Source organism: Pleurodeles waltl, chromosome 2_2 (assembly GCF_031143425.1).
Source record: "Pleurodeles waltl isolate 20211129_DDA chromosome 2_2, aPleWal1.hap1.20221129, whole genome shotgun sequence".
Classification (NCBI taxonomy): domain Eukaryota; kingdom Metazoa; phylum Chordata; class Amphibia; order Caudata; family Salamandridae; genus Pleurodeles; species Pleurodeles waltl.
The window spans coordinates 86,128,555-86,144,095 of NC_090439.1; the positions used below are offsets into that span (position 1 = coordinate 86,128,555).

At 45.1% G+C, this 15,541-nt stretch overlaps 1 protein-coding gene across 2 annotated transcripts in view; it reads right to left on the reverse strand.

The window, feature by feature from the left end:
• CDH18 (cadherin 18) overlaps positions 1–3,038 on the reverse strand; it is a 2,476,497-nt gene extending 2,473,459 nt beyond the window's left edge. The window contains exon 1 of one of the 2 annotated variants that reach the window (XM_069219481.1): positions 1,855–3,038. The gene's annotated coding sequence lies outside the window, so the exon portion shown is untranslated. The remainder of the gene's footprint in view (positions 1–1,854) is intronic. The other variant, XM_069219482.1, reaches the window with a different exon arrangement.
• Between the last annotated feature and the right edge of the window lie 12,503 nt (positions 3,039–15,541).

A 15,541-nucleotide genomic window follows, 5' to 3' on the forward strand; every position in this document is an offset into this window, starting at 1 on the left:
AAGGTATGATTAAACATAGGCCCGTATTTATACTTTTTTTGGCGCCGCATTTGCGCCGCTTTTTGACGCAAAACGGCGCAAACCTACAAAATACAATGGTATTTTGCAAGTTTGCGCCGTTTTTGCGTCAAAAAACGACGCAAATGCGGCGCAAAAAATGTATAAATACGGGCCATAGTTTCTAAAGGCTGCTGGTACCCGGGTCTGCTTTTTTGTCTGGTTTTATTTTCTGGTGGCACTCCTTATTCTTGCCCTCTTCAGCTTCCCCCAGGGCGGCGAGTGGGAAGGTGAGCCACATTTGGTTTCACAGGGCTGCTGAGTGAGCAAAGGGCAGATCTGCTCACTGGTGTGGCTCCCAAAACTTTTTTTTCAAACTGTATAGTTCAACATGGAGGCCCTGGTCATTTGCATACAGTACCCCTTAAATAATGCATTCCTTGCTGTTTTCCTTGGACTATGTACCCGTTAGTACATTCCTGTACTAACGATCACCAATGTCTAGTTTACTCGATAACACAAGCTAAATAGGCAAAAGTGGACCCAATTTCGTAAAATGTAGTTGTTATTTACTCTTACAACACTCCTGCCTTACTCCTGAATTCCAGGATTAATCCAGGAATATCCCAAGAATACGCCTAGCTAACTCTTGGATTTGAGTAAGTGATTAGCACTATGAGATTAAATATCAGGGAATCACAGCAAAATATTTGTGAATAAATCCCACAGCCTTCAGACAGAGGCATAACAAATGACTAGACCAACATGGTGCAATGGGCCTTTAAGAATGCAGCATCTCGCAGATATGACTGGCCTTAGGATGCGCGTGGTCTCGTGAGGAGGTGCCCCCTCAAAACATGGATGTCATGGACCTAAGATATAGCACTGTTTTAAGAAGAGCAGTCCGTGGAAATAGGAATGCTAGTGTTTCTATTTGCCCACCAAGAAGACTTATTATTATTAACTGTGTCACGTGACAGCTGCGACACCGTGAAAGGATCACAGAGGGAAATAAGAGTACACTCTGTCCAAACAGGCATGATGAACGAGCACCACAGACCTGCTCTATCAGTATGACTTCTGTCAACCGCGTGAGTGCGTTAGTCACACAACGCAAAACACCTTAGCCCGTTACCAGGTGTACGAGTACAGACTATTCTTGCAGGTAAGTGTTCAGCATTAAAGTCTAAAGTCTTTGTAAGTGTGTTCTATGTGTTCCTCATTATATAACTCACTAGAAGGGTCCCCTGTATAACGCACGTACAGAAAGATGCTTCATTTAACACGCACAGTGTTTGTCGTCAATCTACAGAAGAAATTATAAACTTTCATTCATCAACTGAACCTCTTCCATTGTGAGCAAGAAAGAAAAACGTTTTGAGACTACTTGAAATGAAAAGTAATTGCATTAATGAATGCATTGCTTATTTTTCAGGTAAACAAGCCAAGCCTTGAAAATACGTGTACGGGTCTGGAACCAATCATGAACTTTTAGTAGGTGAGGATGCCATTGAAAGAGCCAACTAAATACATTTTTTTTTTTTAGGTTTATATGTCAGCCACTTTCCTTGCAACATGTGACAGTGGGGATGGGCGGAAGGTGGGGGACGACTAAAATGAATGTTCAAATTTAATTAGCCCACCTTCCTGTGACTTTCATTACAATAAAATACTACTTTTTTAGTCCTTTCAAGTTCAAATGTCAACCCGATACAATTGTGTGAGTCACCATCTCTTTCATGTCTCCTCAATCACAACCTCCCTTTTTAAACTGAAGATGTGCGCCATGCACCCAAGATAGAGAAGCAACGCAAACCGCATCTTGGCAATTTACACTTTAAAATAATGTAAAGGTACCTTTTTGATCATCCACGAAATAGGCTTGTCTTTGGAGTTATGTAAAGCAGGCGCTGAAAGTCCCCTGCTATGCTCTTGTCATCCCCACTGTGGCAAGGACAGAGCGGCAGAGGCGGTCATCTTCTCCTGTCACCATCCTCTGAAATGAGGAATCCAGCAGCTTCCACTCCCGGGGACTTATCCCGACCTCCACAGACCCTCGCGCTGCCCGCTGCTCAATGCACGCCCACGGCCTGTGTACCACTATCCGTTTCAGAAAGATTGTCACGGGAAAACAGCCACCGGGATAATATAACGACCAAAATGGGTGTGCGAAGTTCTTAATTCTTTCGGACAAGAAAAACAGCGGCTGCACGTTATCCCCACAACTTGCTGAAGGAGCTACCGAGAGAAGCTGGAGTGTTAATACCGGGGCACGATCCACAGACGCAGCCTGCCCTTCTGATCAGCGCACAGTGATCAGCACACACAGAAAAAGATCACCAGGGTACTACTCAAACACGAACCAAAGCCATATCCGAAGGATGCAAGACGTGCTGCCAGGCAGCAGCACATGCGTGACAAGATCCCCACGTCCTGTGCTGCCCCTGGCAAGGATGTGACTAGCACCTGCCAGCAGCAGTTCGAAATGAGCGTGCTGGTTGATACCTGGGCTGTCTCGCCCTAACTGGTGGCAGTGAAGTTAGAGAGCTCGGAGGTGGAGTGTGGGTGCGCGGGTGCTGTGGGCACAGCAGCTCGCGGTCCTCGGAGAGGCAACCGTCCTCCAGCTCTGTGCACCTCCAGCGCCTGGGCTTCTGCAGTCCGGAGCGGCGCCGCCGATTGGCTGCCACTAACTGCTTGTCTGACTGCCTCCCTGCTCCCCCTCCCTTTCGACCATTCCGTCTCTACCTTTTCCCTCCCTGTCCCTTGCTCGCCGGCGTTTTCTCCCGACAGCAAACCGCGAGCCCTCTTTCCAGGCTGGTCGGCACCTGAAAGCTCAAAGCTGTCCCTCTCCAGCCGCCATCAGCACAGTCATTCCGCGTGGAGGGTGATTAATGCACACCCGCGTCCGGCATCGCTCGCAGGGGGGGTCACCCTTAGTGGTGCGGCTCTTGAGAAATGACAGTGAGCACTCGGCGGCAGTTAGCCTATCAATCCTGCGCGAAGGGCGGGGGGCTCCAGGGCGCCCGGCTGTCAGAAGGAGTGGGAGTGCACGGGAAGCGGCGAGCACCGAGCTCAGGGGTGGCACGCCGGTAATGCGTTTTCATATTTTCACGGGCAAAAGTCGCCACAGTCTGTCCAACATTTAACTTCGAGTTCATTGGTCAGCAGCCCACTGTCCAGCAGTGCCTTTGAGAATGCACTTGGGTGATATCCTTTGTAATTGTCCTGCCTATTAGGCACTTTGCGCAATGTTTTATTCTTTAAATCTAAACATAAATAAACACTAAACAGGACGGCGTTGATTTGCACTTCCTACCTTGATATTAACCTCGTGTCTCTGCACAATATCATTTTAATCACACGTAGTTCCAAATCTGTACACATAGCAGCATTTTCACCAAAACACGCGCTCTCTCTCTCGCACACGCCCTCGTGAACCAACACAAACACATCAGCGAAAAACCCACACATCACAGACGCAAATATAATCACAATCGCGGGACAAACAGAAACCCACACACAAAGCAAACACATCTCACACACACACATAAACACACATATAATCACAAAACTCACCGAACAAACAGGAACACACACACCAGACACCCACGCAGTTCACGCTCACACACATAATAAGCACGCAAAGGCAAGGAGAAATGTGTCCTCTTGCATGCACGCTTACACAACACACGGCTAGCTCCTGACGCTCCTATTATTAATGACATTAGAGCAGGTGCTGCAAGCACTGCGCACTTCCATCCAGCTGGCAGCAGTCCAGGCTGTGCATATTACACGTTCAGGTGAGAGGGCACACTGGCACAGTCACACGGAATGACCTGAGTCATTGCCTCTAATGAATGGACCATTTTGGATGGCACAGAGCAAGGTGCACCACGCACAGCGAGGATGCGCGCGCTGCAGTCCCGGTCTTTTCTGTGAAGAAACGACAATGACGCGTACGGCACCTAAAGAACAATAAAAAATAAACCAGATAACCATAAATAAACGAGAATATGCACCTGGAACGTCCAGTGCATAGTGTGCGTTGGTGGGTGGGGGAGGGGGATTTAAGACTCATTATGGAAAACAGCCAGAGCCTATTTACAACCTCGCGATTTATAACATGCAAACAAACGATTAACTGTTCTTTTGCCAAATATGGAAAACTTTTCGAATAATTCTCGACGTGCTTCCCTCGCATCTAGTTGTGGTACCACCTAGCAGAAGTGGGCACGAATGACGATGAGTGGCGTGTGACTTACAGGCAGGAAAGAGAGTATGCACCAGCAAGTGCAGTCTCTGTGCAAAATGTTTGCGCGAGCATCAACGTGCACCACCTTTTAATGGTGTGGTCTTAATTTGTCAGTTGGCGTTACTAAGCTGATTTAGGTATTATTTTTTTAGAAATGCTTGTGAGATGGGCGAGCAGGTTTCCTAACCAGACACGGGTATTAAGTTGTCAAAATGTCACTGATGCCAAACGTGGCACGTATTAATTGAAGCAGAAGAACCGTACGAGAAAAATACACTGTGCGTCACATGTCCTCGTGTATGCTTCTAGCTTGCATAATGTACATTTCTAGGGTGAACCGGTCATCAGTGTGCGATGTGTCAGCATTTTTCCAGCAGTATCAACGGGCAATCAAAACGTGCGGTGCATATGTATGCCATTAGTAACAGCAACACGTGAACAAAACTCACACAGGCTTGTAGAAGCCGAACATTCAAAAGCTGGATGCTGTGTTGTGACTGGCTGTTGAGCACCTGCCTGTCTGTCTGGGAGCCAATGCCACCCCTGGGAGTTGTAAAATCTGCCTCAGCAGCATGGTTACATGATTGTTTTCTGCCACAATCTTCCACTATATCGGCAACTCTTGAATTTGTCATTATTAGTAAAATTCCAGAAGTAAATCACGTTACAGAAAGTGACATCACGTGCCCTTGGCCTGCAGGAAATGCACCAGCATTGGCAGGATTTTTCCTGAGGCCTTGCTGTGGTAGAAACAGTCAAGTGCTGTCAAAGGTAGGAAGGCTGCTGTTCACCTCAAATGCCTTTATTATAAGTTGCCTCTACATTCCGATGGTATCAATAGCAGAAGCATCCAGGTTCGTGGGGAAATCCAAGCTTTTGTTTAAAATACAGAAATTTAGGGTATTGTGATAAATCAAAATCGGCACGGAAATACCCATTCCCACAGGTTATTAAACTTGTAAGACCCCGTTATTTCTCTGTCCTCACATTTTTACTAGGAACCCCGGTAAAGGTTATTCTGCACAGGGAAATAAAGGTGAACAGTGTGAGGCGCTCCTAATCAAAGCATAAATCTAAACATAAATAACAGATGATGGACGAGATGTTGAACAATGCAAACATTCAACTCAGTCACAAATATCTGGGTTTAATTTAGCATTTCCCCCCCTCCATGACACACCAGTTTGGACCCAGCCACATGCAAATCAGTCTTGACCCTGTCCCCCATGGGAACAGTATAGCCCAAACGGCTCAGTCAGGTCCTCGCTGGAGTGGAAACAGGCATCCTTAGACCGGTTTCGGGGTATCACCCCTCATTAGACAGGGTAGCTTGAAGAGCTGATAAAAATGTCAAAATAATCCAACATGGGAATTTGGTGAGGATACGCATAACTCCCTCCAGAAAGAATCTACTGAGTTACAAATATATCCTAGAGTTCTCAAATCCTTAGAGTCAGAATGGTTCTTGATTTGGAGATGACAAGGAGAGAAGTGAGAGCAAATCTGCTTGCCTTCTGCTGTGTCCTGGTAGAGGACTTAGGCCTGAAGCCCTGCTGTCTGTTGTATCTACACACTGGGGTGATTCTCCAAAGGCCACTGAAGCCGGAGACCTGTACTCTACAGGGAAATTATTGACAAGAGGGTAATTTGGAAGAAGGAATCAGCCAGCCCAACAAGACTAAAATGTTGTCTGTGGACCTAAAATGCAGAGACAGCGAAGTAGGTCTTCATCATGAATTAGTGACTTATACCTCCCAAAAACTCTGAAAATATTCGTATTTGGAGTTTGTAGGAATAACTATAAGGTGTAGGTTTCCACACAGCAGGTCTTTGTGGCCAATCTCAAACATCTCCCTTAGTATTAGTTGAATTTAAAATGGAAACACATTCCCAAGGGTGTATTTAGAGTGGAAGAGAGGGAGTATTGTGCAAATTATAAAACCAGGACTGAACTAAACTCAAGCCTTAGTATGGAATTCACAATCATGGATGTCTGTGGTCAGTCTGGGCATGGTCTCATAGAGCAGAACTGGATGACCTCTGCATGTTATTTATTGCTAACCATACCATACCAACCCATGCAATTGATTCTGAACTGAACCACATTAACATATATTTGACCAGTTGTTTCAGCTCTTAACCTCTTTTCCGGAAGGGAGGCGATGGCAAGCTGAAGGGTGACTAGAATACCAGAATACAACCATCAAATCCAGAAGAAGCTGGGTGGAACTCTGAATTAACAAAGTTTAAGGGAGAACAAAAAACGAGTCAATAAAAAAACTAAAATGAAGGAACAGAAAGAAGGAGTAAGGGCAGACATGTTTCCCTCTGGAAGGCTAGAGATGTAATTTTTGTATGTTTTTGTTTTAGTCTCCTGAGGAGGTAATTAATGCTCCTCATGTAAAGACAGCCATTATGCGGAAGTGCAAGGAATGCATGCAGCAGGCTCACGGCTGACAATCCGAAGGCCTGCCAAAAGTAATTAGTCTGCTCTCGTCTGATTTTTGGTCCACAGCCAGCGCCAGCAATGCTGCCCATAGCGCCGTCTTCAGGAGCACATCAGTATTATTCAACCCAGGAGGGGTATGCCTTGCGACCTGCGCTTTTAATTAATGTTCATTCCTTACATTAGCGTGTGGTGCAGATTTTTGATCTCTTGTGTGATGAACATCCTGATGTCCTGTCTGTGATGGAAACCTGTTACCTGATTTCTATGCTGGCTATTGAGGCTGCTTTACCAGCAGGCTATACTTTTTTTCATATAGACAGACCCAATAGGAGAGGAGGGGGGTTTCTATTGCCTTTAAATAATACTTACAATGCTCCACATTTGCTATAAATGATTATCTTGGGTGAAAGCTGTGGGTTCTTGCTTTAAAAAAATGTATTTCAAGATATGAGATGCAAGAGAAGATTTGTTGGAAAACTAACTGTGGCCAGAGTTCTCAAATGCAAGTTGCAAGTCAGATAGTGGGCTTATGATCTGCACCTGCTGGTTGTATGATGGAACCACGCATGCTGGAACAACGCATGCCTTAATAATGCAGTTGGAACAACAACAGTGTTGTTTCCACGCATGCCTTTACACTGAATGTTCATTGTAAAAGCATGCCTAGTGTGGAAAAGGCATACAGAACAGCACGTGTGGTTCTATCAAACCACCCCGGCCACCCTGAGGTCCAAAACTACCCCCACCCTAACACCTAAACTGCCCGACTCTCCCACCTACCCTAAAAAACAAAGATCCCAATCCCCTCACCCTCGCCCCTATAAACTAAAGTACCCTGATCCCCCACCAGCCCTAAACCCCCAAAAAACTATCCTGACCCGCACCCCTTCCCCATAAAAGTAAACTACCCTGACACTCCCACCCGCCCTGAGCCCTAAAGAAAAAAAAATCTATTCTGACTCCTCCACCCCTAAAAAGTAAACTACCCTGAGCCCTAAAAAATAAACCTACCGACCCCACCCCTAAAACTAAACTACCCCAACATAACCACCCACCCTGTGCCCTAAAACCTTCCCCCTAATAAGTAAACTACCCCTCACCCACCCTAAGCCCTAAGAAAATGATTCCACTGCCCACCCCAACCCCTAAAAACTCAATTACCCCGCCCCCACACACACCCTAAGCAGTAAATAAATACCACCCACCCCTAAAAACTAAAGCCAGAGTACCCTTGGTTTTTTCTGTGGTTAAACCATGCATATGAATAGTTCAGCACATCCATGATTAAGGCACATGCATTGTTTAGGCAAGCATGGTTACGTTTGCGTAGGAAATGTCTGCATTGGGTACAACACGTGGTTGAGGACGTTTCCCGCTCCTGCTACTTTTACTACTTTTAAAAGTCTAGTCTCAAAAATTGTGCAGCTGAAACTGCGACTGGAACTTAAAAATAATCTAGCAGCATATTGTGCACTTGCCTGGATGATTTTAAATAGCTATGAGATGGCAGGCCCACAACCAATCCGGAGTGTCTGCATTTCGAATAAGGTGAAACGGAAACTCATCCAGTATAGGCTAGGCAGCCTTCCCACTCTGGACGGAAAATTAAAAGGGTTAAGGAAAACCACTTACACATCCCGCAGTCTGTGCTATTCAAACTGGTAAATAATCACACCAAAGTCGGTGCTTGTCCATTCCTGTTGACTGAGAGGTGGGTACTGTGTAAACTACATTTCAAGTTATTAGCTATTCATTCCTGTAAACCTGCTGTAATTGCCTGGCTCGAAGCGGAACACCATGCTTTGGCCACAAGGTCTGTGAAATTCATGCAACTCACCGAAAAAGTATTGAATGCAGCAGTGGGCACTACTTCCAATGAAAGATTAAAAACTTAGGGGCGTATTTAAGAGCCCTTAGCGCCACCGCAGCATTACTTTTTGTGACGCTTCGGTGGCGCACTGCCTTTCACTGTATTTACAAGGTGGCGTTAAGCCACTTTTTGGGGCTTAACAACACCTTGTAAATACAGCCACTTCATACGCAGCACTTTATGTAGAAGGGGCGTGCAATGGGTGTTGCTGTGGGCTTGCTACAACAAAACCCATTGAATTCTGCAGCACACATAGAAAGCGCAAATAGCATTTAAGAATGTTTTTTTACAGGAAGGTCTTCCTTCCTGCACAAAAACAATCTCCTCCTCAAGGTAGTCATCCTTGCACTATGGTACAAGGGTTGCTGTGCTGGCGCAAACTTAGCGCCAGCCCAAAGGAAACACAGGGGTGCGCAGTTTTCCAGTAAATATGGCACGTCACTACTTTTGAAAATGACGGTGCGCAACACTGCCAAATCTGGCACAGAGATGCGCACTGTCATTTTTTGTTAAATCTGGCCCTCAGACAGAATTTACATACTAAGACTTTGAACTGTTAACTTGGGAACATTTTTGCATTAGGCCTGTATGTTTATTTTACCCCACGATACATAGATTCATTTTGTGATTATTATTTGAAGTATTTTATGGGGAACTTTATGGTATGATTTCTTTTTGAGATAACTGCTTTATGTCTATATGCATGGTTTAAAAGAGACTAGGGCCCATATTTATACATTTTTAGCAGCGCATTTGTGCTGCTTTTTGATGCAAAAGCGGCGCCAACTTACAAAATACAATATTATTTTGCAAGTTGGCACCGCTTTTGCCTAAAAAAATGACGCAAATGCGACGCTAAAAAAGTATAAATATGGGCCTAAGACTTGAAAAGATATTGGGCATGATTTGGACTCTGGTGGTTGGACTGCCAGATCTCCAATACGGAGGTGGGGAGGTGGCTGCAAGATGGCAGCCTCCCCACCACCATATTATGATGGGAAACACCCGGAACAACGACTCCGACACCACAAAGTTGTGAAAAACGAAAGTGAAACAATGCTTTCGTTTTCCACAACTTCCTGGTTTTGGTACCTAACCACGCATGTCTGAACAATGTACATGGGTGGTTAAGGTACAGAAGGAGGGAGTTGGAGTCGACACGGTGAAGGAGGATGTAAGTTGGGCTGGGACTGGGGCAGTTTTTTTTGGGGGTGGGGGGCTCGGGGTGATTAGGATTTAGGGGGGCAGGGTTTAGGTTTAAGGGGTGGGTTTGGGTGTTGGGGTGTTTAGGTTTTAGGGGCGGGTGGGGACTCAGGGTATTTTTTAGTTTTTGAGCTGGGGTGGGGGTCTGGGGGTGATTAGGGTTTAGGGGTCAGGGTTTAGGTTTAAGTTGTGGGTTGGGGTGTTTAGGTTTTAGGGGCAGGGGTGGGGACTGGGGGTATTTTTAGTTTTTGAGGTTGGATGGGGGCTGAGGGTGATTAGGGTTTAGGGGGAGGGGGATCAGGGTTTAGGTTTAAGGGGTGGGGGCTGGGGTGGTTTAGGTTTTATGGGAAGGGGTTGGGGTTCTGGTAATTTTGGGGGTGGGGTAGTTGTGGGGATGGGGGGATCGCGGTAATTTTTGGGGGTGGGGCTAGGGCGGAAGCATGCTGGATCGTGCATGCTGATCGCTAATGCCTTTACCAGGAATGCGTTTACAACGGTAAAATCATAGTAAACGCATTCAGGCTAAAGGCATTAGTGGTTAGAACGAGATTGTTGTTCCAACCTAGTTGTGGTGCACAGGTGCTTGAAGCACCCGTGGTTCCGACATATAACCTATTATGATGCTTCTCTCAGGGAGCCAAGGTCAATGCCATTGCACAGACGGTGCACCCCAGCACCCTGGAAATGCTCACTCTCTGCATTGGCAGACAGTGCACATTCCGAAGGTGCTGAGAGGTGGGCCCCTGCACTGCCCATGCCATGGGCAGTGCATGGGCATCTTTGTGATCCCGTCCCTGCCTTTCTGCCGGCCTTTCCATCGCACAGTCTCCGCCATGTTAGCACCATCAGAAAAGCAAGTCGTGATCAGCACAATGGTGCCGAACTTGGCACCACCATGACTGACTACGACTTGCACTGCCATCAGTCTGTCGAGATCTCTGATTCTGGCGGTGGTGGTGGTGTGCTGGCAGGCTGACCACCAGCATCGTAATGTGGAGGTTGGACTGCCAAGGTTGCAGCGGTCTGACTGCCAACACTGGTACAATGGTCCATGGACCGCCATACACGTAATGATGCTCATAGATATGATTATTAAAAAAAGTTTTTACAAATATTTTTTACATGATAATTGATTATTGTAATGATTGTATTCATATTCTTTGTACACTATGGGGGTCATTCTGACCCTGGCGGTCTTCGCCACTAATGACGGAAGCACCACCAACAGGCGGGCAGTGCTTCCTTGCCCATTCTGACCGCGGCGGTAAAGCCGCGGTCAGAAAACCGGGGCCGGCGGTTTCCCGCCAGTTTACCCCCGGCTGGGCGAATCCGCCGAATCCTGCAAGCAGCGCTGCCTTGGGGATTCTGACCCCCTTCCCGCCAGCCTGTTTCGGGCGGTTTTCACCGCCAGGAAGAGGCTGGTGGGAACGGGTATCCTGGGGCCCCTGGGGGCGCCTGCACTGCCCATGCCACTGGCATGGGCAGTGCAGGGGTCCCCTAACAGGGCCCAGGGCGGCTTTTCACTGTCTGCTTAGCAGACAGTGAAAAGCGCGACGGGTGCAACTGCACCCGTCGCACCGCCACAACACCGCCGGCTCCATTCGCTAACTTGCTTAGTTAGAGTTAGAATGAGGGCCTATGTATGGTTTTATCTAACAAATACATAAATAAGTAATTAAATGCTAGCCAGGCTATTCGTTTTTGGTATCTAAACATTGATTGTTCATTAACACTTCAGAAAGAAAAATAAAAAAAAATAATTCTGAAAATCATTGTTCAGTATGATTGTTTTATTATGCTGGGGGATTTTAACATTCATGCGGATTGCATTTCTGGTTGTGGCATTATAGCTTTGCTCAACAAAATGTCTTCTCTTGATCTTTCTCAATTTACTTTCACCCCAAAGCACCATCTGGTTATAATATTGATCTTATCTTCTCTTATTCTCTGATGTCTATTAACGAACTCTGCCTGCTACTATAGTCAGATTACTCTCTTACAAAATTTTACGGGTTGACTGGCATTAGACCTAATTTGGACAGTACAGCTATTTCTGACACTTACCGGGCATGGAATCAAGTCAAGCCTACTGATTTAGGAGTTTTCCAGCCAGCTCAGCACCCACCCTTTCAGGTAGCCCTGAGTCTGATGCTGAACCTGCTCATAGTGGACCCCTTGCAGCTGCTAAGACCTTAGCTCTTCCTCTGTGTTGGAAGTCCCGCAGGGTCCCTTTGTACCCTCGTTTACCCATGGCCCTTGCGCTGGATAAAAAGCACTGAAAAGGACAGAGAGACTGTGACCGAGACATTTTTGTTTGAAGGATAACAAATTTGTAGAACAGTTTTTAGGGGATACCATTTGGCAAATAAGCTAGCTAAAACATCCTTTTTTGATGAAAAAATGGCTTCAGGTCTAAAAGGCCTCACAATACATTTTCAATTGTTATGACGTTTTTAGCACCTGGATCGTGTATTAGTGGTATTTTACCTTATCGGGGGTTGTGTGATACACTATCAATGTTCTTTGAGGATAAAATCGCTAAGATTCACATAACTTTGGTTACAACTCCTGCTGTGGTTGAATATGATGTCCCTAGGGGTTTTCGGATTGCCCATAGGCAATGTTTGTGTCTTGAGTTTAATTCTGTTTCCCTAAAGGAATCTGAAGTTTTTGTTTTGGAAATTAAGTTGATTGATATGGTGCAGCCAATCCTGAATAGGCTCCTGAGTAACTTTTATCCATAACCACTGTTCCTTTTATTTGGAAACAGGATAAATTGGTTCTACTATTGCAAAAAACTTCAACGGACCCCAACGTTCTGTCAAAAGTTTCTCTCCTCTCAGCAGTAGCTAAAAATCTTGAGAAGTTAATAAATAATTGGCTGTCGGATTATCATGAGATCTATTGGCTTTTGTAGCCAAGCCAATTCGGATTTTATCCTAAATACAGCACTGAGATTCCACTGCTTGAAGTACCTGAATTCTTTAAATTGACCCTGGACCTGGGAGGGAAAGCGTCACTGATTTTATGGATCTTTCTGCGGCATTTGGCACCGTTTCACATGTGCTTCATTTACTATGCCCTAAGTACCTTGGGACTAGCCCTTTACTGGATTAAATCATTGCTGTTGAATAGAGGGAAACCTGTGTGACAGACTTCCTTTTCCTCTGGGTCGAAGCTTGTTGTGGTCTGGGTGCCTCCAGACTCTTACCTCAGTACAACTCTCTTTATTGTCTATTTGACCCCACTAGCTCCCCTGTTGAAATCGTTTGACTTTAAGATGGTATTATAAACTCAGCTTGTCCTCTCATTTGAGAGCGGGGCTAATGTTGTCATTGGTCCTCTTAAGCTTTGCCTTACAGCTGTCTTTTAATGGCTTTGTGTTAGTCACCCAATGTGTAATTTGGTTAATTCTGAGATCCTACTGTTTGGGTATTTTCAAGATGACTGGTGGCTGAATTTTTGGCCCAGTAGGGCCACCACTACACCCCACCTTTGGCAGTTGCTAAAAAATCAGGGATGAAGTTTGACAATCTTTTGCCATTCCTGCTTCAAGTTCTTGGTTTCCGGAGATTATTGTGGGAGTACACTTTGGCACTAGTGAAAAGTTTAGGATGTTGAGAATAGCACTTTGGGGGCTAACACTCACCATGCCAGTGGCCAGAAGCAGGGTCTATGGCAAGTCTAGCTGGAACTGCTCAGCTGGGCAGTTGCAGAAAAAGGCCCCTCGTAGCTTATTGTGATCCTGTACTTTGCACAGGAGGTCGGTATTATGACCCCTGGAGTCCACTTTTTTGTCCTGGATACAAGAGGGAGATCAGGTCCAGTATTCTAGGCTCTTCTCAGGTCACAGACAACAGGACCACTTTTTTCTGTTCTTCCACAGCTCCAGAAAGTGTTAGGAGGAGGGTGTTTCATCAATAGTACCAACCTCTGGGGAGGGGACTCCTGGCCATTTCCTAATTTATGGGGTAAAAATTATGAGGGGTAACTTTATCCACTTTTGCAGCATTTTGTTTGTGCCCTTCTGCAAACAAACCCCCACTGTCCCCTATCTATCTACAACCAAGATGACAGAAATATATGTCGCCCGTATATAGCTCCTGTGCCCTTCCCGGAGGTGTGGTCATAGAAATGACCAGCCCCTCCTATGTGGCCACTCTAAAAAGGTTCTGGAGGCAGCTCCACTCCATTTGGGATTTATTTCTTCCTAGCTAGTAGGACAAAGAAAGAGAGCCAGACTGGTGTCAGCTAACATTTGCTTGTGACAGTGGAGGCATCATTGAAGTTAATCAAGTTCTTGAGCCAATCCCACATGCCATTCTATCAAGAGGACACACAACTTCCCAAACCCAAGGCCTTTTGCCCCTGCTTTGGGAACAAGATCACACCTCATCTAGGGGGCTACTCACCTGCCAGGTGATAGTTGAAGCTAATGACTTTGGGTCTCCTGAGGCTTTAGATAGGGAAAAGCTAACTTTCTAAACATATCTAATATGTTTATTAAAAATCTGACTTTACTAGTGCATTGGGATTTTAATACATATTTCAAAAAATCAAAGACAAAAATGTCTAGGTGTTTCCTAGTCAGCAATAACATTAAATCTAATTTTGCATCCAAATGCCGTCCGATAGAGCAGCCAGCCTTGCTAAAGTGAAATTAGTGTTTGAGGTTTTTTCACCTTAAGGACATGGAAACATTAACCATTTACATGTCCTACTTTTGAATACCATGCATCCTGCCTTATGGTCAATAAGGTTTGTGTAGGCGTGACATTAATATTTAAAAGGAAGGTTTTGACCTGTCAAGGGGGATTATTCTAAAATGTCTAATTTTCATTTTAAAACTGCAAAAGTTGGACTATAACGGTATGCCTACAGTCATGTCTGTACTGTCACTGCAGTGGGTGGACCAATAGGTGATGCAGTCAGCTAGTGGCATTTAACTTACAGGTACATTTTATACCATATTCTAGGAATGTGTAGATGAGTTAAAACCGACAATTTGGGGTATGATAAGTTCATCATGTTTAAAGGGGGACCACATTACTTCTGGTTGGCAGGGGAAAAGTGAACAGAGTTTAAATGCCAGTAAAAAGAGTCAAGGCAAAAATCTGAGAAGACACCATGCAAAAATGGTTGTTTCCAACAGGCAACATTTTTGTCAATCAGATACACAATAACAGGCATACAATAGAACCTAAAAGAGTAACTAATATGAGGCACTGGAACTTTTTTTCTATCCATGCCTTTAGGGGATCTCTCTCTGCCACAAACCGGGCCTTGTCATATAAAGAGGGGAACCTAGAAGCATGCACCCCCCAGTAGATCTGGATCCTGATTGGGCCTTAAAAGAACATGACTCAAACATAGGCACAGTTTCAGATAACATTCTATGTTTACAGCCAAAGAAGAAAACTAAATTCTGACATTTGTATTAAAGAAATCAGCCCCTGGTTTTTAGACAGGCTAAGGTAACTTAAGCTGTCTATTTGGCAAACTTAATGTCATTGGTGTTTAACTTATACTCCTCAGATGAGACACAGTTACTCTCACACCAGGGCAACTTACAATGTGGAAATTAAGATCACCAAACATCATTATTTTTCTTCTCAAATCACCATGGATATAAACACTCCATGAAAATTATTTAGTGTTGTGAAACATTTAGTCACAATTCGAGTCACAGAGGAGGCTATCACTCCTTTGGAAATTGTATGTGATAACCTCTCTCAAGAGTTTTTTTATTGAAAAGATTCAGAGTATTAGA